The 27,700-nt window shown below is 35.1% G+C and overlaps 1 protein-coding gene across 9 annotated transcripts in view; it reads right to left on the bottom strand.

Annotated features, from left to right (window-relative positions):
- dnc (phosphodiesterase dunce) overlaps window positions 1-27,700 on the bottom strand; it is an 872,058-nt gene that overhangs the window by 50,797 nt on the left and 793,561 nt on the right. The window lies entirely within an intron of this gene.

Genomic DNA, 27,700 nt, shown 5'->3' with positions numbered 1-27,700 from the left:
GAAGCACACATGTTTCTGCAAAAGTGGCAATATTGGTTGTTATTACTTCTGTTATTACGAATTTAATTCTACAGCATGGGTCCTTCAAATAGAGATCACCTATCTTTTTTTTGTAACAAAAATAAAAAATGTAATTTATTTAATTATCACCAATGGCTCTCTTGTTTCTGATATGGAAATAATTTCACAGATTCTTGTTCGACTGTCATGTGCAGTTTGTCATACACAACTTACTACTACAAGACAAAAGCAACAGACCGACAGCGCGTAAAAGACAAACTAAATTAATATAATAAAAAAGATTCTGAAAAAACAGCTATTTATCAAATGCATCCGTCCAAGATCTCTACAATAAGAGGTAACCTTGTGCTTAAAATGATTGTAAAAAAGAAGCACCAAAACAGCCACTAGTAACAAAGTGCTGCTTGTAACAGCACTTGAAAACGTCATTTCCCCCATTAGACCATCTATAGAGCTGTATTCCATGTCTCCCTTAATGAACGAACACGATATATCATTCCTTAATATACGCGCATAACATTTTGCGGATTGTTTGTTTATTTTTGTCCTTGACAAGGAAGCCAACATTCGGATGTTACGACCGACTACAGCGCGATACTGGTAAATTTCCACTTGTCATTCGATTTTATATATGGAGAAGAATTCATTGACGCATTTGACCGGCAAAGCAAGATTCTTCCCTCCTCCCCCCTCCTTCTATTTGATTCAGTTTGTATATCAAACAGCAAAAGGTCAGACGGGTTTATAATAGAAGTTTTAAAAAAAGAACGGAATGCAAATGCAGATGCACAATAGATTGTGAGCTCACCACGGTAAAATTTTACGTCAACCGAATATGACATGATAGCATCTTTTTACAACAAAGCTAGACATAATAATAGATGATATTGCTGTAACAAAACTTGTAAGCGTCATTGTATAAGGCAAGGAGACCAATGTATTGAAAGAGAAAAAAAAATGTTCAAAATAATTTAGTGATATGTTTCTTGTAATTTTGCAGTATATTAAGTAGCCATTGTACAGTACAATTGGTTTCTTCGATTAATTATGCATGATAGATGTTCAAGTGTAATATAACAACTGAAGTTTGTTTATTTTATTATTTAGCTCGACTTCGAGAAAGCATTTGATGAAATCTAGCACAATAGTATGCTTTTAAAATAATATATATTTGTTTCGTTTAGTTGCCGCATATTACTATTAGATTTATTTAACATTTTCTCAAAAACTGAAGGGAACACTTTATTTCCTAATAATACATCACAAAACTTTCACTCGCCTTTCTCGTTGGTGTACCCTAAGGATCAACAATGTCACCTATGCTTCTGCCACATAACAACCAGATAACACAATTTTGCTCCCCTTGAAAGAGCTTAGCAGCAAATTTAACATGAAGATCAACAAGATGAAAGCTCTGACATGAACAAGAGCTGAAGAATATAAAACAATGAAGATCAAGATACTACCTGCTGGAAGATGTGTTGGAATCCTGTTACTTTTGGAAAATAGCATGCAATAATATGAATAAACAAGATTTCAAATATAGACTAGTACAGGTGAAGAAGGTACTGAAAGAAAAAGTTATGGCTACAAATATCGATACAAAAGAAAATGCTAATGAAAACATGTGTATGGAGTATGCCACTGTGTGGATATAAGATATAGACTCCAGAAGAACTAAATTGGAAAATGTATGCCTTCAAAATGTGATACTGTATAGGAATGTTGAATGACGGGTAAATAAGGTATGAAATGAAAGGGTGAAGAAGATAGTTAAAAAAACAGAGTATATTGAAGATACAAAGGATGTTAAGATCCATAATGAAACATGGAGGAATTACGCTATCTATTGGCTATTGACAGAAGGATATTAAAAAAAAAATCCAGAAGAAGGATAAATTAGAAAACGGACTAAATAATACAGGACATAAGATAGAAGAACTACACGGAATGAAAATTTTAGCTCAGGATTTGGAAGAACGAAAAGCTGTCAAACTAAACGACAGACTATTGATGCAGCAGGGCCGGATTAACTCTGAAGCACGGCGGTACTAATATTATACCATATTTTATATACCACCGTGCTTCAGAGTTAACCCCTCTGGAGGTCCAGGGTTAGAAAAAAAATATGTGATCCTGCTGACTTCACCTAATTCTGTGAAAGTACAGTAGGGCAGAGATGGTCATTTTTCCTAACCCTCCCTCACCCTCAATTGACGCCCCTCATCCTCACCCTCCATCACACTCACCCTCCATTGATGCCCTCACACTCACCCTCCATTGACGCCCTCACACTCACCTTCCCTCACACTCACCCTCCATTGACACCCTCAGACTCACACTCACCCTCAACTACTAAAATGAGGGTGAGCTGAGGGTGAGGGCGGCCCTCATGAGGGCAAAATGAGGGAGGATGATTATCTCTGCAGTAGGGAAGTTAAGGGAATATGCGTAGTTCTACGACATCAACCACGCCATACATTAGATCAGAGTCTCTCAGCCTATGGTACGCGAGCCGCTGTTGCTGCTACGTACAACTTATGGTGGTAATGCTTTGGTGGTACGCGTGTAAAAGGTTGAGAACCACTGCATTAGATGATATTATACCCAATGGAATATTCCAAATTAAGACAGTGCATACAAAGATGATGATTGTATCTTGTATGATTCTTTTTTAGACAACCAGTTGAGATTTCGATCAGAGTGGAAACTCCTGTCCATCTGAAGGCTCGGGTCTACACCCCCTAAGCCCACCCCTCTCCTTAATCCGACCCTGTGATTCAGAAACAAGGAAGAAATGACCAAGCTGGTAGGTACGGTAGTCTATCTTTACAGGATTTGTAGATAGAAGAGGCAATGAAAAATATTTCTTCCGCTGGATTCCAACTATGGATAATAAACCGGGAATTTCATTTTTTTTAATACTAATATTAATACGAATAGCAATAAAGCAATTTAAAGAATAATAATTACATTATGACTGCAATTCTGAAGAATACTATTATATTTCCTTTCTTATAAGATAGAACGCTTGGTTCTAAGAAAAAGGTGGATGAGTTTTCCAACACGGCTATCACGCAATTATTTATTTTAAAATTTATTTGGAGAAAGAATATACCTAGGTAAAGTTACATGAAAGCTCAAAATCAATACCACGGTATTATTCATATCGAAACGGACTGCACATTTTATTATTATTATTATTATTATTATTATTATTATTATTATTATTATTATTATTATTATCACAAGTGGGCTGAAGTAAATCATAGTATAAATTAAATACCAATTTATAATTTAAATCGTAAAAGTATATTGCTTTTTTCTCTCACGCTAAAAAATAAAGGATATTCATTTACCTTTTTAAATAAATAACTTTGCTACTGGAAAGTAGGGGCGGATCCACGATCGACTTCTGGGGGGGGGGGCGGTGGATTGTCATACTGCTACTTTTAAGGGCTCCAAACTTTGGGATAGATTTTATTTACATATATAAGATAAGAAAGTTTCCTCTTCTGGGGGGGGGCGATTGCCCCGATCACCGCCCCCCCTGGATCCGCCCCTGCTAGAAAGTCTAATATGTTGCTAGAAATATGATTTGCTTTGAAAGTTGAATTTCAAGTAAGGAACTTGATACAGAATGCTCTTTTTTCTTTTTTTTCTTTTTTTCTTTTTTCTTTCTTTTTTTATTTTTTTGTAGAAGTAAAATTTACATGATTATGCTTATAGAAGATAAGTCTTTGGTTAAGAGACCTATGAACAGAACAAGCACAAGGAAGGTACTTAGGTAGGTGGATAACAATAACTCTAAACAGTGGCGTACGCAGAATTTCATCAAAGGGTGGTTCAAGTACTCAACCTAATATTATATATATATATATATATATATATATATATATAATATATATATATATATATATATATATATATATATATAATCAATATCAATTAATACAGTAAATGTATATTTTTGCCACAATATCTCACTGAAGTGAGGGGGTTAAAGCCACAAACCCCCTTCTATATGTTACTGATTCTGAAAGCAATAACTTATTTCAGGATTGAATTCATAATGATGCGATTTTTTCGTTCTTTTTCTTTTCTTTCCTTTTTCTTTCTTTTCTTTTTTTTCTGTGTAAGAGAAGATGCGATCTGTTAGTATACTTATTAGCTTCAAATTCCACATTAAACTTTAGGTCTACACATCGTATTCACAGAGAGCCCTACTCTAATCAAAAGAAGTGTTAAATTTCGAAGACATACACGAAAATTGTGTGCAGTGTACTTCAACGACTTCGATCTAGAGAAGAATCTTGGAAGACTCACAAAAAGTATGTGCAAGTACTTGGAACAGCAATGCAAGTACTTGGAAATCTTGGAAGAAGTTAAAAAAAAAAAAAAAAAGTCCAGAAGAGGTTTGAGCTAACTGTTGTTAGACATATTTTATTAGTTTCGTGTTCAGTTAATCCTTGATTCGACTCAGGTACATGATATATATATATATATATATATATATATAATGCTTCAGAATTGTTCCTTGTAAGTCGAGGAAGATAAGAAACGGTATAGTCTTCTTGACCGAACTTACAGAGAATTAGGCTCTACGTACAGAAAAATAATGGTTAGCTGAAGACAGTGGCACATGGAAACTTCCCAGTTCCGGAAAGTAATCTACCAATAATTGCAGAATACAATAATAATAATAATAATAATAATAATAATAATAATAATAATAATAATAATAATAATAATAATAATAATAATAATAATAATAATAATATAAAGAAAAACCGTGCTCGATTTGGCTCAGCCATCGCTAAGTTATTATTAACGGACGAGTATGTATTTTTGCTTGCAATAAAACCAGTGCAAACTTACAAAAGAGCATCAAAATTTATCTACGATGGGGTATCCAAAAGTTTTAATTATTCTAAAGAAGTTATACAGATATTTACATGAATTTTTTTGTGCATAATCAGTGTCATTTCTATGCATATTTGTGCAAGTATCAAATATGTGCCTAACATATTTTTTCTTTCCACAGCCTGTAGAAGGCATCAATTTGTATGATGAACAAAATTGAAGCTTGAAGTGTCTTTAAGTTCCTCCATTTGAAGGGTAACAACGCACGCTAAATCCACGACGAAATGAAAGCTGTCTATCGGGAAGAAAATCCATCATATGACACAGTTGTGAGGTGGAAGCGGAACTTTCAAAGTGTTCAAATGTCCATCACAGACGAGCAACGAATGAGGAGACCCTCAAGCAAGGATGATCTTGCCATAGTGAAGAAAGTGGAGGCCGTTATCCTCGAAGACAGAAGATCGACCATGGAAATAGCGATGGCGGAGACTGGACTAAGTTACGGAAGTGCGTGGAGGATTATTCATGAGGAACTGCACATGAATAAAGTGTCTGCACGATAGGATCCTCGTTTGTTGACAACTCTTCAGAAGCAAACTCGTGTCACGACTTTGCCACGACCCATCGGTTAGGCTATGAACTTTTGCCGCATCCACCTTATTCGCCTGATCTTGCGCCAATGATTTCTTCCTTTTTTCCCGAGATGAAGAAACAACTTCCTGGTCGGCGATTTTTTTTTTTTTTACTTCAGGCAGGATGTTATTTTCGAAGTGGAGTAGTGGTTTTCGAGGAAATCGGAGAACTTCTACAAAGAGGGCTTGAAAAAAGGTGAAAAAAAAAAAAAAAAACGCTGGGAAAATGTGTGACTCTGCAGAGAGACTAAGTGCAGAAGAACTAACTTTGACCAACTGCAGTGAGTATTGTATGTTTTTTTTCTTTCTTTCATGATGATAATTACAACCATCTGGAGGTCCGGGGTTAGAGAAAATATGTGGCCCCTGCTGACTTCACCTAATACATTTCTGTAAAAATACAGTAAGAAAGTTAAGGGAATATGTTTCATATTTTATTTTATTGTGATAATTGTATCTTCATGATGCTTTTTAGATAGCCAGTTGATATTTTGAACAGAGTGGAAGCCCTTGTCCACCTGGAGGCCCGGAGCCTCCCTAAGCCCCTCCCTTAATACGGCCCTGACAACCTCGTACTAACAAGTCCTCCTGATCCGTCCCTGGGATCAAATTTTCTAATATAACCTCGTACTAACAAGTCCTCCTGATCCGTCCCTGGGATCAAATTTTCTAATATAACCTCGTACTAACAAGTCCTCCTGATCCGTCCCTGGGATCAAATTTTCTAATATAACCTCGTACTAACAAGTCCTCCTGATCCGTCCCTGGGATCAAATTTTCTAATATAACCTTGTACTAACAAGTCCTCCTGATCCGTCCCTGGGATCAAATTTTCTAATATAACCTTGTACTAACAAGTCCTCCTGATCCGTCCCTGGGATCAAATTTTCTAATATAACCTCGTACTAACAAGTCCTCCTGATCCGTCCCTGGGATCAAATTTTCTAATATAACCTTGTACTAACAAGTCCTCCTGATCCGTCCCTGGGATCAAATTTTCTAATATAACCTTGTACTAACAAGTCCTCCTGATCCGTCCCTGGGATCAAATTTTCTAATATAACCTCGTACTAACAAGTCCTCCTGATCCGTCCCTGGGATCAAATTTTCTAATATAACCTCGTACTAACAAGTCCTCCTGATCCGTCCCTGGGATCAAATTTTCTAATATAAGTCCTCCTGATCCGTCCCTGGGATCAAATTTTCTAATATGAGTTCAAAAGTTAAGCTATTGTGGCTGAATGGTTACTGGGACATAGGGAGACATTACAATCTGCTCCAATATACACACGTGAATAGATACACTTTATACATATACATAAGAGAAAAGAAAACATATATGTTCCGTTAACTTCCTTAATGACTTCCTTTTACCTGACATCTCCATGTTTTATTCATTTTTCCTTGTTAATAACAATCAACCAATCAGATTAAAGCGTTGAGAAGGCAGGAAAAAGGCTCGTAATCACATATCGCAGTACATGCATGATCACATTTAATGCGTTTCACAAACCCATTACATCCATATGGAATAGCTTTGGTTTTATTGTCTTTCCATAAGCCTTTTATGGGAGACAATGATTTAGGTGGGAATCGTGTTACAGACGTAATTGATTGCCATACAATACATTAATAGAAAAGAATTGTTTATGAACATGTACACGTGCCTTGCCTTGTCACGAGAGGACTGACCTACCTGCATAGCAAGTAGAGTACACTACACACTTTTCGTTAGAGTTCGATTGATCAAGAATTGCATGGACTTTTATTCACCAATAGTGCTGTGAATAAAATACGCTTTTTTTTTAAGTGTTGCAGGGTGACAAACTCACTCCATACCCTTGTAGCGCAACGCATTATCGAAATCAAAAGAGTCACAGTAAATTAAATATGGAGAACATGGAGGCCACGAGGGCACTACTGGCATCTATGCCTTTAAGAGTCCCTATCAGTGTGAAATTAAAATACCGCTAAATTTACAGTAATTATGTGATATCTTCAAATAGATAAAAGATAATCGAAAAGTGGATCAAGACCTCTCTAGACGATGTTATTTTGCATGATGTATCGTTATCACGAGTCACTTAGTAGCTTTCCGTTTGCAGTTGTTTAGAAACGCGAAAATAAATGCCAATTTTCTAAATGGTTGGAAATCGAAAGCAGATAAATGAGTCATGATAACGGTTTCTCACGCAAAATAATATTGTCTACGGAGGTCTTGTTCCACTTTTCGATTATCTTTGATCTATTTGAAGATATCATATAATTACTGTAAAATTAGCGGTATTTTAATTTCGCAGTGATAAGGCCTCTTAAGCCCTTCACGTATGAGGGATGACGGCTCTCGACGAGCAAACTATCTGGGAAAGGGGGAAGGAAGAAAGGAAGCGGCCTGGGGTCTGTATGTTAGGTACAATCCCGCCATTTGTCTGGTGTAAAATTCTAAAAATCCAGAAAAAAATCACGCAAGACGGCTCGCCTGAAAGAGCTGTTATACCTTTACAACCGAGAGTTTGTCTCTACCAGGAATCGAACCCGGGACCGCTCACATCAAAAGCGAAAGCGACTATGCTACACGGACCCCCCTTACGTAGGATGAACCAAAAACATGAGTTTCCCGTTGTTCATCGTCTTATAAATTTTTACTAGCTTTAGTTGCAATACGTGGTAAAACATCGCTGAATGCTATCCGAATTATGCTAATTTTAATACATACAAAAGTATATGAAGTTTTCAATTATACGTCACTGGGAAAATGAAATTACGATGTTATGATTGAGTTAAAATATACTTATTGGAGTAATGAAAACCGCATATCCCTCGTAAGTTTTTGTATGAAGCGTTCCGCATAGTAAGAGCAAACTGAAAAAATGGTTTGTTTCCTGAATACACACTTTGAACGGTCGAAATATTCATCCATTTATTTTGAAACTTTATTTACTAGGGATGGCAACAAAGTTCCGGTTCCGGCGGAACCGGTTCTCGGAGATCCGGTTTTCAGAACCGGTTCTGGAACCAGTTCCGGACCTGGATCCGAAAAAACGGTTCCAGAACCGGATCGTAGGAACCGGCTCCAGACCTGGATCCGAAAACCCGGTTCCAGAACCGGATCTAAGGAACCTGTTCCAAGTCTGGATCTGAAAACCCGGTTCCAGACCTGGATCCGAAGAACCGGTTCCAGATCTGGATCTGAAAACCCGGTTCCAGACCTGAATCCGAAGAATCGGTTCCAGACCTGGATATGAAAAACCGGTTCCAGACCTGGAACCGAAAAACCGGTTCCAGAACCGGATCCGTTCAGACCCGAAAACCGGTTCCACCAGGGACCGGTATTTACTAAGGAAGAGAGGTACCCATCCGGAAAATATACATATAGGCAGCGACGGACGTAGAGGGTGGGTCCTAAGGGTCCTGACCTCCCAGAAATCTCGACTTTTCTGTAAATTTTGTCTATTTTAAGGGGTGATTTTACAAATTTTAATATAAATTATCCTCATATTGAATTTGGACCCTTCCGAAAAGCTTTATTGACTCCCCCCCTCGAAATATTTTTTTGCCTATATTCCTGCATATATGCACAAAGAGCAGTTCGGTATTACTATTCGAATACCTCAAATATATTTCAAGATTACATTCGACCTTGAATCAGAATGCTTCATATATCTAGTGTATTTTGCTATAAATGCCTGGCAATATTTTTTTGATCGTTCACAGCAGAGAAAAGTGTGGAAAGTATTGTTGTGTACACTCATGTCCAAAATTATTGTCGCATGTCTATAAATATGTTGTTGTAGGAATATGATGAGGAATTCGTCCGGTATTTTTTATAATGTTAATATGTGTATAATCGGTAAAGACATGTATGTGGCAAATTTCATGCCAAAAGATCAGAAAATAAGAACAATAAAACGAAAATAAAACTTTTCTTGTCCATTTAGCAACATTTTGTTTTACTCATTCTAATTTTCGTATTTATAATTCTTTTCCTATGAATTTTACCATAAATATACATCTTCAGACTATACACACAGTATCAGTATCAAAAGTACCCTGTAAAATCATCATCAAATTATATTCTTACAAGAAGACAGTTATAGATATGCGACAATAATTTTGGACATAAGTGTACCTTTTATCATTGTATCTGATGCAAAACATACATTTTTGAAGGGTAGGCGATGAATTAACAGCCTACACGTGGCGGAAAATTACCATAAACACATATAGGGGGAAAAAATTGAAAAGGTTCTTTCCACGCATATATGTTACTATCAATTTTTTCGGTACAAATTGTGTTTGTTAGAGAAATCAAGCTTGACAAAAACTTGCTGACGTACCCGTTTCATTAACGAAATAGCGAATATTTTAGCATAGTGGAGAGAAAGATCAACATACTAACACACACACACACACAGCAGGGCACGTCCATACACGTCTTGTATGTGGGAAGGGAATGCTGTTGAAAGTTGAAAAATCATACTCAGTTGAGCATTGTATGCAGTAACAACGAGATCTCATGTCCACAGTAATCATATAATTTTCTATTAGGAGGGGGGAGGAGAGTTTAATCTTGATATAATTTGAGAAGGAGCGTAATAAGTATGGGATTAGTTATTAAGAATTCTAACAGTCTATTATTATCGATGAACGAAACAAATATTCAGATTATTCTATATATTTCAAAACAACACCAGCAACGTTTGGGAGGTGATTCCTGACACCAAGATAAGACAAAATGTATAGACCAACCTGGGTGCACAAATGCTTCCTTTCGGAGTTATAGGCTGCCGAAAACATGAAAAAAAAAATGAACTTTAAAGATCCGTAGCTTCTAAACTATGAAACCTACCGCAGTCGGGTGAAGACTTCACTTTGGAACTAACATGTACCCTATCTAAAAATGCATGTTTCAGAACCCTTAGGTACTCATGCAACATTTTTTATAGAGGGAGATTGGCTACGGGCATTTAATTTGAAGTACTCACCAACTACTTTTACAAAAATTATCCCAGAATTGTGAAATCCACATACTAGTTCCTAAGTGAAGTCTTGACCCGACTACGGTAGATCCCATAGTATTGGAACTATGGACCTTTAAAGTTCATTTTTTCATGTTTTCGGCGGCCTATAACTCCGAAACGAAGCATTTGTGCACCCAGGTTGGTCTATACCTTTTTGTCTTATCTTGGTGTCAGGAATCACCTCCCAAACATTGTCGGTGTTGTTTCGAAACATTATCTGGGTTCTGGTCTGGAGGCGTGAATTGCACTATGTGGCAACGTCGTAAATAAAGAACCACACAGAAGATCTACCAATCTATCAAATAGTTACATCGATTCTTTTCAGATGGAAGTTGAAGTCGATATACGCTGACACTAGCATCACTTATATAAGAGTGAACACATACTGCTAAGAATAACGTGCATACTTTTAAGACTGATATACACATACTCCTAAAAATGGGGATTACTCGTAAAGCAGAAGGACTCTCTATAACTTCACGATGAAATTTTTAAAAAATCAGGGCATAAATTTTGAACATAAATTTACAAAACAAAAGGAGACAGAATTCTTCAAGAATCGAGATGAGGCTTCCACAAAATTTACGAATCGAGACGAAAAAAATATTTTCCGTCTCGTCTCAAGGGCAACACTAATGATGACTACCAAAAAACCTAAATATCCTTCCGAACAGGCCCGTAGCCAGTCCAAAAATGTAAGGGGGCCGGTAGATGTTAGGGGGGGGGCCGATCCAACCACATTATAGTTCATTTGTAAGCCTATAGTGAACATTTTAGGGGGCCAGTAAAAATTTAGGGGAAGGGCCGGCCCCCCTGTAGATATGGGCCTACTACCAAAGGAATCACTCATGCTATTAATCTTCCTTGCTGGTCTAATAGCCAGAGAACCCTTGCACTAGAAGCGAGCACACTACCATTGAGCTACTATGGAAACAGAAAATCAAAGGAAGGTATACATTTAAAAATCTTCTCCAATTATGTTCCATGAAATAAATAAAGTCAATCCGAACGCTTTGAAACGTTCATTTTATCTTTATGTTGTCACATAGCAAATCTTCATGTAAATATTACATTCCCTCGCATCCACCTTATAGTTCATATTTACACATACGCAGACATTACATATACGATAAATGGAAAGGCAATATACTTTCCAGTTATGTACAGTATGAGATATTTCCCCTTCACCTGTACATTTAAGAGAGCACGTGTTTATTGTTGTTTGAAAGACAGAGACAGAGAGAGAGAGAGAGAGAGAGAGGGAGGGAGAGAGGGAGAGAGAGACTATAAAAAAACGCAATTATACCAGCAGGTGCTTGCTAGTGTTAACATTCTAAAAAGCACGAATGTGAATTTTTTGTTGACTTTTTTTTTATGTGCACGTTGCAAAAAGGTGAAAACAAGCTGTTTTCGTCTAGTAAAATAAACAAACATATCACCGCATAAAGTGTCAAGGTTTCCAGAATCTGTGCATACACACAACAAGCAGCGATTTTTTTGCTAAAGTTTTCCTTATTTGAGAAAGGAAATGTAAGTCTTTCAAATATTTCGATGACAAAGTTGCATATAATTCAATAATAATGTCGTGCAGTATGTGATGCTTCGTAAACGTTATACAATATCCCAGAAATAATGTAAATACGTTTTTAAAGTCATTTATGCCTTCAGAGTACGGATTCAAGATCATTTAGGAGTTACTAGTCTACTTTCCACGTATAGAGAATTTTGTTGCTATGGATGAAAAATCTTATATTTGTTGCCAATTGCAATGAAAATTCCCTTTATCCCTTTTCGAAAAATTAATGTTTAAAAAAATTCCAACAAAATGGGATTTTTCGCATGGGTTGGCATCACTGCATGGAAACCGTTCGACTATTAGTGTAGTTGGGTTGCCTATATTTCAAGGATATTTTTAATTGCCGATATTACATATACGTTTCTGAGATACGCTGAAATGATCTATGTTTATATGCAGTGGCGGCGATTGGATGTTAAAAATGGGGGAGGGCCAGACATGATCTGATTATTTGTAAACCAGTGTTAGTTTTCCTGGTTGTTTCTAATATGATTTGACGAAAGGTTGTATAACTAATAGGATACTATCTTTTTCAGTTAAATACCGTATATCGTATTTCATATTTTAGTAAGAAAATTGACAAGAGCAACACATGTAGATACTAGCCTTTTGTACTTTTAAACAACGAAAATATAAGAAGAGATTTAATTCTTTGCTCGTGAATATCTTAAAACTCTGTCTGGAAAATTGTGTGATCAGATTATTTAATAAAAAAAATTTGCAAAACAAATAAATAAAAAGGATAATATTAATCATAGTAATGAATAATGAGGCATGTTTTGTAGAAGTTATATTGAAACTGTGGATTAATGAACAACTTATATTTTTAATTCCACACATGCCATTAAATGTATGTTATTACTCTTAGAAAATGAAAGACATTACTTAAATTCTACAAGCATATGCTACGACATTTAAAGAAATACGCAATTGCAATATTAATTGCTTTGAATTGCAATTAAAACGCATTTCCTGTAGTTTTCTTAACTCTACGGGAAGACAAATAACAAATACGCACTCATGCACCAGCAAATATTATATAGCACCATTTTTTCTATAAACCAGTAATACATACAAAAAAAATTTACACTTCCAAATGCAACTAGGCCCTATATACAGTAAAGTGTCACTTTAAAAACTGGGGAATAACTGCCCCCTCTTGCCCCACCCCTAATCGCCGCCCCTGGCTGTATGAGATTTTAAATACTTATGTAAAATATAAGACAGTAAGAAGATAGAAAATTTACCAGTGAAAATGTTACTACATTTATCTTTTATTTTTTTTTTTTTAAATGTACAAAGAAGTGGAAGGAAAGACTTACGGTTTACAATTAACCGTACCATTCCGACATTTGCTTGATGGAATACCCACAGGATAACACAGAGCTTTTGTGCCGAGATGCGAGACGAGACATCTCTTACAACAGAATAAGATACATTTTTCCGAGACGAGACATCAGTTTCGCGACACATTTTCCGAGGCGAGACAGCCTGAACTCATGTCTCGTAGGCTATCCTAGTGGTAAGATACCACGCAAAGCAACTCTAAGTCAAACTGAGAGGGTAAACCAGGCAAAGGCTGCTAGGATAGCACCGGATTCAAACTAGAGACTTTCCGATTACGAGAATACCAGCCAATGCTTTTTAGAGCAGGGATTGTCTAAAAAAATAAAGGACGGGACATCATTAAGGCACGATAAAAAAATTCAGTGGCGGAGCGTTCACGTTTGATATAAAGGGTCTCTACTTCAATACCAGGTTATGTACTTCTATGGGACATCGTGATCGGAGAGTTGTCCCGTTTTCGACCAAAAATCTCATTTTAACAAGCCTTGCTTTATCGTTCATTTGCATTTAATTATTGTCACTTTTTAAGAGGCCTCATCACGGCGAAATTAAAACACCGCTAATTTTACAGTAATTATGTGATATTTTCAAACAGATAAAAGATAATCGAAATGTGGAACAAGAGCACCCTAGACAGTAGTATTTTGCTTAAGATACCATTATCATGACTCACTTATCTGCTTTCGATTTCCAGCCATTTAGAAAATCGACATTTGTTTACGCGTTTTGTAATGGCTGCAAATGGATAGTTACTAAGTGACTCATGATAACTGTACCGCATGCAAAATAACGTTGTCTAGGGCGCTCTTGTTCCACATTTCGATTATCTTCTATCTATTATAAGATATCACATAATTACTGTAAAATTAGCGGTATTTTAATTTCGCATTCATTATAGGCTTCTTAAGTGAATTCGTTATTAAGAATACAGTTTGTTTGTTGATGAAAATCATAAAAAATTAAATCCTAAATTGTGGAAGAACAAAAACAAACATATTGTCTTTGATAAACTGATAAGGATTTTAGAAAGCTGTTAAACAAGAGTTTGTTACATATACACAGTTCTTCAAGCTGATAAAAAAAAAAGTCTGCTATAAAGTAAGTATCCTTTATTTAAAAAAAAAAATCCCTGAAGTACCGATCTATTGCTTTGAAAAACCGTTTCCTAAAGTTATAAATACGCTTGTGACACATAGCTACTCAAATATGAACAGAAAACATGGAGTAAATATAGAATCTATCTTAATGATGAGTGTTCCACTTAAGACGAACAAAAAATGACGTTCACTTGCGGAGCTAAAATTAAAACAAAAAAGAAGCATTAAAAAAATCACTCATATTTTTTGTCAAGTTTTCGTCTAATAGACAGGGGGAAAGGGGGACGATAGCCAACACCTCACTTTATTTGTACGAATGTGTGTGTGTGCGTGTGAATGACAGACAAATGGAACGTATATTCACAAGAAGTGTTGTCCATCAGACCAGGGCAACGAAATGTTTTCTGAATGTTCTTCGTGGCTATTTTTAAAAAAGGAGAAACACCACGCCAAGTGTAAAAATACTCGGGAAAAACATACGCCCCCAATAATTTACAAGGTGCATATTGGCATGAGGACAAAGAAAGATTGTTATAATTCGTGTCCTCTCCTCCTTCTGACCATATAATAGTACTGAAAGAAACTACTCAATCGGGACATAGAAACTCTCAAACAAGAAATGGAACTTTTATTAGAAATTTCTCGACACGAGTTGGGTCCAAAATACACGGACAGAAAACTGTATGTAACATTGAAAATATGGCGAAGGGTAAAAGGAGTCAAAAGAATGAACGAATACCCCTATGCAAGTAAGCAAGTTGAAAAACCTATCCTCTAAAAAAGTTAAGACTCTGATTGTAATGACGACGTAAAAAAACCAGCGAACTTGACCATTGGCCAAGAAGCGAAGGGCAAAAGATCAATTGGCCTATCGCGTACGTGCCAACGATGGGCACACCCAAAAAAAAACAAAAAGAAAGAACTAACTTGTGCGTTCTTTCTTCATTTTGTAAATGGCGCCAACTACATTTCTGGCCAATAAAACTTCTGTCAGAAGCGAGGGAATGACGTAATCAAAACGAATCTGACCTTCAAAGTTGCTGCTAATACTTTTATCTTGTTCCAGTGGGGAAATTTTCGAATCCCGGAAGTTTCAGAACCGATGTCTCTTTCACAGACATCGAAGTTATCGATACCTATGAAATATGAAATCTCAAATAGTACTTGTACGATGGATATTTACTACTGGTACTCGAAATCATAACTGGATATTTTGTCGAAACTTTATTCAAGTTCACCATATCTACTATAGACCTCTCGCCTAATTCAACCTTAATCTCATTAATGTTGGACGTTAGATTTCTGAAATAGCCTATCGATTACTAAAACTAGAGCCCAGTCGGGTAGTATATTTTAAAATTCGAATCGAGCCGAGAAACATTATTATTCTCGCACAAGCAAAATAAATATATAAATAAATAAAAATAAAAATTAAAAATTAAAAAATAAAATAAAATAAAATAAATAAAAAGTAAATTTTGTATTATTTTTAGCAAGGCAGGCTCTTAAGAGTCTTCACTACAGCGAAATTAAACTACCGTTAATTTAAGAGTTTTTCTGTAATACCTTCAAAACAAAAATATTCGAAAAGCAAAAACGTAGTGCACTTGACAATAAATTATTTTGCATGTGATACCGTTATTACAACTTATCTATCTGATTTCGATTTGAAACTGTAGATAGATTTAGCATTTTTTGTGGGTTCTATAAATAGCGGCATATCAAAAGCAGATAGGTGAATATTGTAATAAAGGTATCACAAGCAAAATTATATTGTCTAGTTCACTACGTTTTTGCTTTTCGAATATTTTTATTTGTTTTGAAGATATTACAAAAAAAAAAAACTAAAAAATTAGCGGTACTTTAATTTCGCTGTAGTAATCAATCACATTATAAAATTAGAAAAGGATAAATTGATTTATAATAGTATTAAGAGATGCTAAATGCTTTAAATCTGCGTCATTGCATTTAAGTTACGGGAAGACTATAAAACTGTATAACTTTTGAGTAACCTTGTCATATCTTCAAAGAGTTAATAAATAACTGCTGATCCTGTTCGTCCACGTATTTTTTTTTTACTCTGTCAGTTAGCCAAAAAGATCTTTTAGCAGTGCTTATGACGTCACTGAGCGGAACTATTTTTCCATCTCCCACATCCTCCTTTACCTTTCCATTCTAGTTATCTTTGACGATGTTCCTGGTCTGGCTGCAACAATAAAATTTGTCGAGGTGTGTGAAGTGCGTTTTAGAAGTTTTCTAATACACGTGGCAACTGAAATAGCCAACCTATTTAATATCTTCTTATTCTATTGGCACGTGCACTACAGTAGAAAGAAAGCGTAATAGTATGGTGTCGCAAGATGGAAGAGTTTAAACTATTCATTTGGTGTTTCTCAAGGAGATAAATCAAATTCCAGTCTCCATACTGGTCTAGTGGCTAGCGTGTGTCTTTGCTTCACGTGATCCTAAGTTCATTACTCGGTAAGAAATAATTAAAATCTGAAAACATCACAAGGTCATGGTGGCTCAGTGGTAGGGCTTCATCTCTGGTGCGTGGGGTACCTTGGTTCGATCGCAGATCAATCCAAGTGCGCTTTGTGGTAGATAAACACCGTGTCCATGGGTTTTTTCGGATTCCTTCCATTTTCTTCAGTTCACCATTTCATCCATTTCTCATCATCACTGTTTGTTTCTTTTAGTCCACACGACTTAATCGTGGGGCATGGAACTCAAAATTTTCATTTCATTTCTGAATACATTATGGCGGTTCGGATTCCACCTTAAACTTCGGTCTCGGAGGTAAAAAGGGTAAACTTAAAAAAAAACAACAACAACAAAAAGCAAGTTCCGGAGCTTTTGTGCCCTACCTTAAAGGTCTTCACTACAGCGAAATTAAACTACCGCTAATTTTACAATTTTTCTGTAATATCTTCAAAACAAATAAAAATATTCGAAAAGCAGAAACGCAGTGAACTAGACAATACAATTTTGCATATGATACCTTTACCACAATTCAACCATCTGCTTTTGGTATGCCGCTATTTACAGAACCCGCAAAAAATGCTAAATCTGTTTACAGTTGCAAATCGAAAGCAGCTAGATGAGTTGTGATAACGGTATCACATGCAAAATTGTATTGTCTAGTTCACTATGTTTCTGATTTTCAAATATTTTTATTTGTTTTGATGATATTACAGAAAAAGACTCTAAGATTAGCGGTAGTTTAATTTCGCTGTAGTGAAGACCTTTAAATGCTACTTGAGTAAGGAGAACACGTTACAGATTACTAAAGTAGACGTAACTTTAAAGTTCCAGAATTCAGTCTAGCTAGACTGCTCATACCAGGGCAATACATGTAAAGACCTTGTGCTAAGTACAACAGTAAATAAGTGAAAACAACACTTAAGTGCAAGTACCCTAGTATTTCCACTTAGGTGTTGGGAATATATATCCTAACTTCGGTAATTTCACTTAAATATATATACTTTTAAACATTTCCATAAAGTACACATTGTAATCGAGATTTAATAAAATGTATTGTCGAAAGTGAAAACAGAAAGGGAATGCTCAAAATTCAATTGATGAATGATTAGAGAAAGTGCATCTGATGTGAAAACTAAGATTACCAGTAAGATATTAAAGAAAGTGCATATGTTGTGAAAATCGAGATTGATTGACAATATTGGAGAAAGTGCATATGAAATGAAAACTGAGATTGATGAACAATATTAATGAAAGTGTACCTGACGAGAAACTGCGATTGATAGACATTATTAGATTGCTTGAAAATATTAGAGGAAGTGGATATGATGTAAATACTGAGATTGATGGATAATACAAAAGAAAGTGTATCTGGTGTAGAAACTACGATTGATTGATAATATTAAACTGTATCTATATAAAAACTGAGATTGGTATTAGAAAAAGTGAATCTGATGTAAAAAAAAAAAAAATTGAGATTGATGGATAATATTAACTAAAGTGCATCTGGTGTGAAACCGTGATTAATGAATATTAGAGAAAGTACATTTGATGTGAAAACAGATTTATATACAATATTAGACAAAGTGCAACTTATGTTAAAACTGAGATTGATGCACAATATTAGAAAAAGTGAATCTAATGTGAAAACTGAGGTTGATCTATAACACCAGAGAAAGTGTATCTGCTGTGAAGACTGAGATTGATGGACAATATCATATGAAGTAAAGTGTATCTAATGTAAAAACTGAGATAGACTGATAACATAAGAGAAAGTGGACATGATGCAAAAACTGAGATTGATGGATAATATTAGAAAAAAGTGCATCTAATTTGTACTTTCTCTACAAGAAAAAATGCATGTAAAAGCTTACATTGATGGACAATATTAAAGAAAGTGCTTCTGATGTAAAACCGAGATTGATGGATAATATTGGAGAGAGTGCATCTGATGTGAAAACAGATTGAAAGACAATATTAGATAAACTGTGTTTATTATTAAAACAGACTGATGCACAATATTAAAGAAAGTGAATCTAATGTTGAAACTTAAGATTGACTGATATTAGAGAATGTATATCTGATGTGAAGACTGAGATTAATGGACAATATCATATGAAATAAAATACATCTAAAGTATAAAAAAAAAGAAAGAAAGAAAAACTGATTGATGGATAATATTAGAGAAAGTGCATCTGATGTTAAAACTAAGATTGGCTGAGATCCGTGTTATATGAAGATGTCTCAGTTTGCGTCAAACGACGTACTAGTAATGGGAAAATACTTATAATGATATATGTGCATGACATAGGAGTGTAGCAATTACTCTTTCGAGAGATGGTGTTGCTTTTTAATGCACAGGCGAACGGTCCAGGAATAGTAGGAGTGACCTCTAAATACAGAACGGTGGACAAGGTGAATAGTAGAGAGCAGGGGGCAGCACATGGGAACAGAAGGAGAAAAAAGAGACGCAAGAATATTACGTAATAAAGAAGAACAGAAAACTTCACAGGATTCAAGGCGGGAAGAAGAAGAAGAAGAAGAAGAAGATGAAGAAGAAGAAGAAGAACGAAAACCTTTTTATATTCGTGTCATGTCAGGAAAATCAATACAAAGAACTCGGAAGACATTCAGTGACTTTTATGGTACACACATTATAATGCGCTCATTCTGTGGGAGGTGATTTCTCCTAAACCAAACAAATTTCAAAGGAAGAAAAATATCTCCCTATATCAGGACGTGTATTTTCGTTTTGTCTTATCCTATAATAATATGTTGCTGTTACTTCAGGTTAAGAGGCTGACATATTAAAAATAATAATAATAAAATAATAACCGTTTTCTTTTGCTTGTTTGTCGTAAGTGGAAGGAGATAATGAAATGCAACTTACCACAATCATAGATAATGCTATTCTATAATAGGAAATATGAATTTGAGGAATTTTCAGTGTTGCCATCCGTAGAAAGTTGAGTTGAGTTGATTTTGAGTTTAACGTCCCGTTCAGCAGCGAGGCTATATGAGACGTGGACCTACTGATTAACGTGGACTCCGAACCACTTGAGCTCTCGCCCATCCGTAGAAAGTGTTGCCAGAATAACATTTGTCCCAAAAATCTGAGTTAAGGCAGCGATTAGATGAACAAACTCAATTGCATTTGATTACATATCATGTTGTTTTTGAATCCTGTGAACTACTTTTTAAATAATAGTTGTATTTAGTTTATAACAAACAAAATAGTTTTAACGTACTGTTATTAAATAATAATGTTTTTTTTTTTAAAAAAAAAAAAGTAGTTCACAGGATACCACAACAACATGATACGTAATCAAATGCAGTTGAATTCGTTCCTCTAGTCGCTGCCTTAACTAAGATTTTGGGAGAGGTTTTATTCTGGCAACACTGTCAATTATATGGATGGCAATACTGAAAACTCTTCAGGTTCATATTTTCTGTTGTAGAATAACACTATCTATGATTGTGGTAAGTTACATTTCATTACCTCCTTTCACTTACGAAAAACAAACAAAAGAAAAATGGTAATTTTTTATTATTTTTAATATGTCAGGTTCTTAAGATTTGCACTTATCTTCGTTTGACAGAAGATTTACCCCATTTAGTATTACCGCCCATCAGCTAGTCTTCTTATTTCTCTCCCTTTTATTATTATTATTATTATTATTATACTATACTTCCCACCAAGCAATACTATCCATGAAAGTGGAAACTTTCAAATATCTAGGAGCAACATTAACAGCCCAAACCTATGTCCATGAAGAAATTAAATGGCAACTGAAAGCGGGGAATTCGTGTTAGTATTCAGTCCAATCTCTTTTGCCTCCCAAAATTTTGTCGAAGAATTTGAAGCTTAAATATGCCTATTGTGCTGTATGGTTCCGGAACATGATCGCTTACTTTTGAGGGAAAAAAACCAGGCTGAAAGCATTTGAAAATAAAGTCCTGAGACAAATATTCAAAATCAAGAGGAACAGGAATAAGGAATGGTGGAAACTACATTATTAAGGTGAGTAAGACTAGGAGGCTCGGGTGGGCAGGTCAGGTAGACAGAATGGACGAAAGTAGGAATGCTTTCAAAATTTTAACTGGAAATCCAATCGGAAAGGAAAACCTAGTAGCACGTGGGAGGACAATATTAAGATGGATCTCACAGAAATAGGAATATTAAAGTAGAAACTGAATCTAGTTGGCAGAGGACAGAAGTCAATGGAGACTTTTGTGAATCTGACAGTGAATCCTCGGCTGCAGAATTAGTTTCATACTTTACATCAAATAACTAAAAAAATAATTTCTTTTCAAATTAAGTCCTAACCATTTGATTCCCGTTTTTCACTTCTGCTGTTCTCAATGAGACTCACGCCTGCTAACGGCTAGGATTCGCTATCCGCAATGGGTCTTGCTCTCGCTAAGGGCTAATGTTCACTATCTTCAATGGGACTTGCTCTTGCTAAGGGGCTAGGATTCGTTATTCCCAATGGGGCTCACTCTTGCTAAGAGCTAGAATTTCCTATCCTCAATGAGGCTAGCGCTTGCTAAGGACTAGAATTCGCTATCGTCAATGGGGTTTGCTCCTGCTAGAGGCTAGAATTCGCTATTCTTAACCTCACTCTTGCTAAGAGCTACGATTCTCTGTCTTCAATGGAGCTCGCGCTTACTAAGGGCTGGGATTTGCTATTCTCAATAGGAATCGGTCTTGCCAAGGGCTAAAGTTCGCTACGTTCAATGCGACTCGCGCTTGCTAAGAACTCGGACTGTGGCTCGGTATCTAGTTACAGCGCTCGTGCTCAATTATTGAGCCAAGCTTGCGAGTTTGAGCATGTTTGTCGTCGATTCGGTACGAAGTTATTGAAGAGAAATACAGATATGCATAGCCTATGTACCTTTCTTTTTATAGTGACTATACAATTACCCAACTGTGTAGAGTTAACTTATAAATTCATTTATAAGTTTCTTAGGAAAAGCATTAGCATACAACAAAGCTCGTTGCACTTTAATACAAGTGTGATTATTAGTTTTTACATAATGTTAATTTTTCTACAGAATCATAATATAAAATGTATTGCAGTTGTTAAAAGGACAGAGTGATGATGAAAATATTATGACACCGCATTACATGATTAAATAATTGCAAAATGGACAGTTGATGCAACAGTTTTAAAAGTTCACACTCTAAAAAAAAAAAAAAAATGAAAAAAGAAAAGACGTCTACAAACATTTTGAACGTATTTTTTGAAACGTAACTTTTGTTTTGATAGTCTGTGACAACAACCACCACCACTATTTACTGACAAAACTTCTCTGATGTGGGCGAGCATCTGAAGATCAGTGTGCCTACGTGCACCCATGAGCGTTTCGTATATGACCCCACTGTCAACAGGTCAAATGGATTGATGGTTATTATTTCACTTTCGCGTGGCTATTGCATCATTGCTCCATTTCCTCTATAGACGCGCCTCTGTGTATGTTTGCGTGCGTATTCGAGAAAACTTTCGTAAACAATACCACTTACCTTCTTTTGTTTGTTAAATTCTTAACTACTTTTACGTTCACGCAAAGTGTTACTATTTTTCCCATGGGATACTTGAATTTGCAATTTATTGTTTAACAAGCCACATTAGAGTGGTATTCAAACTGTGCGCCGCGGTCATTACCTCTCGAAACAGCACTCGACATTCTAACTTTAATAACACTAGACTAAATGCTCCGTTTTCAGACGCCGTAGAAAATCCTTGCATTCTAAGACCTATGTGAACCGAAAACGTTGAGGAAGCATTGATCTGTTTGTAAACCTGAAACTGCCACTGAGAAATCATAGAAATCGGTGACAAAGCTATTCATAATATATTCATAATATATATTCACATACATTCACATACATACATACATTCACAATATATTCATAAAAGTGAATGAAAATCACATAACGATCCTAGAAATTAGTGAAAATTCACATGATAATCATAGAAAATAATGAAAATTCACATGACAGTCATAGAAGTTAGTGAAAATTCACATTACAATCATAGACGTTAATGAAAATTCACATGGCGATCATAGAAAATGATAAAAATTCACATGACAGTCATAGAAGTTAGTGAAAATTCACATTACAATCATAGAAGTTAATGAAAATTCACATGACGATCATAGAAGTTAGTGAAAATTCACGACGACAATCATAGAAAATAATGAAAATTCACATGACAGTCATAGAAGTTAGTGAAAATTCACATTACAATCATAGAAGTTAATGAAAATTCACATGACGATCGTAGAAGTTAGTGAAAATTCACATGACAATCATAGAAGTTAATGAAAATTCACAAGACTGTATATAAGGGACCAGAAAAAAATAAAAGAAAAAAATCATAGGAGGAAAAAGTCTTTAAAAGAAAAAACTATTGAAAAGTAATATTTCGATTGCTTTTATGTATGGATAATTTAATCTTTAAAATTATGCAGGTTCCTTTCTTTCTTTTACGAGTCCAAGTTGTAAAAGCTTCTATTTTATAGTTTATTTGCATAATTCATAAAGAAGAACACTGCAGCAAAAAGAAAAAAAGTAATCGTTCGTGTTTTAAAATGAAGTTGAGAAACCAATTAATCCGCCACCTGGAAGAATCAACGAACGCTTGACTTTTATTTAGGTCATTCAATGTGTAATGCATGCAGTCTTCATATTAAAATATTTATTAAGCAATCAAACTCCTTCCTTTATTGGAGTAATTTAAAAAAATCAATTTCTACTCCGCTTGGGTTTTGACGCAGTTAAATACACCAGGTTAAGGTTTCATTTGTTATGTATGACCTTGTATCTGTGACTCTTTAGCCGATGTCTGTGATTTATCTAGTCTAATATATAAAATGGAAGGGACTATGTTTGTGAGTTAATAACTCTTGAACCACTCGGCTGATCTCGATCAACTTAGGAGAGGAAGAGATATTTAAAAATGATCGAAAATGACCTATATTAGTGTTGAACTTATAGATTTTGGGATTGCTGAGATGAACAGTGATACTTCCGATCCCGTTTAAACCCATTCAACCCCACAACTTGGGGGAGGGAAGGGGATGATATGTATGATCGAAAATAACCGATATTAGTGTCAATTACATAGTTTTCGACTTTCCGGTTTGCTGAGACAAACAACGACACTTCCGATGCCTTTCAAAATCCAAATTCAGCCCCATTGCCCTTTATGTCCAAAACGAAACGTATTCTCCCCGTGCGAAGGACGCGCAATCTGCTAGTTTTTCATATGACCCAAAGTATAACTTAAAGACAATAACAACAAGAAACAAAATCTAATCAAAAAACTATTAAGAGTGAGACAGAACACAGTAGCTCAGTAGTAAAGAGCTCTGGTGCGAAGGGTCCCTGGTTCGATCAAAGAACAAGAGAGTTTGTGGTGGACAATATATCAGCGGGTGCTTTTTAGTGGCGCCGACATCTGTACATATTTTGGGCGACCTATTCATGTTTGTCAGATATCCAACAAGCCATGAATGAATATTTTAAGATTTTAACTGACTAGCACATCGAGACCGTAACCTGGAGATCGGAGTTCAATTTGCAATCCAGTCGTGCAGTTTCCACTCTTCGTAAATAAATGAATACCTTGGTTTCGAAGGTACTAGAGCATTCTCTTGATTCGCCATCTTTTTTGAAGACGACAACTATGAATTTCAAAATTATGAAAAAGTGAAATTCTAGGAGCTTTTCGATTGCGCTCCATAATCTAAATTCGATCTGATTAGTAGAAAAATAAATAAATGTATTTCTAAAACAAAAGTAGTGTGCATTAGCTATTCCAAGAATTGGTGCTACCACGAATAATGTCAAGAAGGACTAGACTTTGGGAGATGTTTATGGAAGAAAAGTTGAGACTCTCGTCTCGATTTTTTTTTTTTTTTGTGTATGTGTGTGTGTGTGGTGAAACTGATGTCTCGTGTCGAAAACTGCATATGTTCCTATTAGAAGGGTTGTCTCGAAAAATGTACAAGCTTCTATTAAAAAAGCTGTCTCGTCTCGAAAAATGTACAAGATTCTATTAGAAAAGCTATCCCGTCTTGAAAAATGTACATGTATCTATCAGAAGAGCAGTGTCGCCTCGAAAAATGTGCAAGTTTCTATTAGAACATCTATCTCGTCGCAAAAAATGTTACTATTAGAACAGCTATCTCGTCTCGAAAAAAAATGTACATGTTTCTATTAGAAGAGCTGTCTCGTCTCTAAAAATGTACGTTAATATTAGAAGAGTTCTCTCGTCTCGAAAAATATATATGCTTATATTAGAAGAGATGTTTCGTGTGCAATTCTTACTTAGACTGAAGAAAATAATACTTTAATTACACTAGCAACTTTATACGCTGTCACCTAAGCAAATAGATCGTACGAAAATTGAATTACACAGCATAAAACCCAAGCTGAAAGGCATTTAACGTACATCATACACCACAAGGACACGATTTCAATGCAGAGTATGTTTGTGAGCCTAATGTAATCGTGAGGTAATATTTACGACATAACCATTAAGTACTTGCTTGAGATCTATTGCAATAGTGCCTGTTAGCAAAGTGTCTATAATGTTTGAGATTATATGATACATAAGATCGATTTTTAATTATTATTATTGACTGTATTACGTACTGACCATTTTTTTTTTAATCTGAGGGTATTGACACCAATTTTCACCATCCATTATTCTAGTGAAGATCTTCCCTGCATACTAGCATTAATTAATAATTTATTAGTACTGTTTTTTTTTTTCTTCTTCCGTTCTGTGAACTGCGGATGTAAGCACTTTCACAATCCTTCGCATGTAATAAATCAAAAGAAAAGGGAAAAATGCCCTTGAAAAATTAACTAACTCTTCCCTGTTGCGATAAGGTCATTTTAAAACTTGTTTATTGTTTGTTTACTCATATAACAATTAAAAACAATTAACATGAAATAAAAACATGTGCTTAGGATTTTAAATGCTGAGGATAGGTAGGGACTTAACGGTATTAAGTCAGATTTGTAACTGGAATTTTCCATTTGGAACTCTGAGAACATCTTTCATGAACTGCTTTTTTTCGACTGGATTTATGAGTTACGTCACTGCTCAGAACGAGGCTATAAAAAGAGGGGGGGGGCAAACATACTTTCTAGATAAAGTGCGATCTGAACAACTATAGTGCGTTCGGTACTCTCTCATCAGGAATCAAACCCGATATATCGTGTATCAGAGGCACAGGCACTGGCCACTAGGCCATTGATAACGGATTTTGACTTTTCGTAGCAACAAAGGAAAATGCCAAGATTATATGTATTAATTAGCATACTTTGGCTCGCACATACTGTACGTAACTTAAATCTTAGAATAATATAGTAGCTGCCAATTCACTTTATAAAAGACCCAATTTTATCGACAGATTGACAGGAATAAACTGATCTATGAATAGTTGAAAATGTGTATATGAAGTGTGTTGAACAGGTGCATATGACAATAGTTGAAAAAAAAATCTGATAATCTTAAAAGTACGTAAAAATTTACAAGAAAATCATAGAAACAGATGAAATTTCCGAAGATAATAGAAACAGATCAAATTTCCAAAGATAATCATAGAATTAGATGAAATTTCTAAAGATAATCATAGAAATAGATTAAATTTCCCACGATAATGATAGAATCAGATTAAACTTTTCAAGATAATCATAGGAGCAGACGAAGATTCCAAAGATAATCATAGAAATAAATTAAATTTTCGAAAGTAATAATAGAATCAGATGAAACTTCCCAAAATAATCATAGAAGCAGATGAAATTTCAAAAGATAATCATAGAAATAGATTAAATTTCCCAAAATAATAATAGAATCAGAGGAAAGTTTCCAAGATAATCATAGAAGCAGATGAAATTTGCAAAGATAATCATGGAAGTAAATAAAATTTGCCAAGGTAATCATAGAAGAATATGGAATTTCTCAAGATAAACGTAGAAGTGTATGAAAATTAATAGTCAAAGAGTAAATAAAAATTCATATGAAATCAGGGAAGAAGAAACTCTTCACGACTATCATTTATAAACGTCAAAATTTACATGATAATCACATAAACATTATATATAATTATATAATGATTATATGATGATCTCTCATACGGTAATCATAAAAGCATTTAAGAACTCGCATGGTAGTCACAGAATTAAATGAAAATTCGAATGACAATCATAGAAGTAGATCAAAATTCACAAGATAATCACAAAATCAGATAAAAATTCATTTGAAAATGGCACAAGTAGATGAAAATTCACAAGATAATAATAGAAACAGATGAAAATTCACGCTATAGTCACACCATGCTAGGTAAAATCACACTGAGATAAGCATAGAAAATCTGGTTAAAGTGTACTTTTCCCACAATGTATGGAACAAGTGATAGATTGAACTCTAATACAGTTCGCGTAGATAGATAAATAAGGTACTTGTTTAATTTACTCTAAAAAGAAATCTTATTTCTATATACGCTTTTTAGCATAACTTAACGATACTTATTAACTATGATTTGTTTCGATGAAAATACTACTTTGATCAGTCGGATGAGAATTCAGTTAAATCCTAAAACTTACTACAAAGCGGTGTGGTGACTAGCAATTATCTAAGT

This window comes from Thermobia domestica, chromosome 16, assembly GCF_964235325.1.
Source record: "Thermobia domestica chromosome 16, izTheDome1.hap1.1, whole genome shotgun sequence".
NCBI lineage: Eukaryota > Metazoa > Arthropoda > Insecta > Zygentoma > Lepismatidae > Thermobia > Thermobia domestica.
Note: the sequence above shows the minus strand (reverse complement) of the source record. Positions and strands in the feature narration are given on the sequence as shown.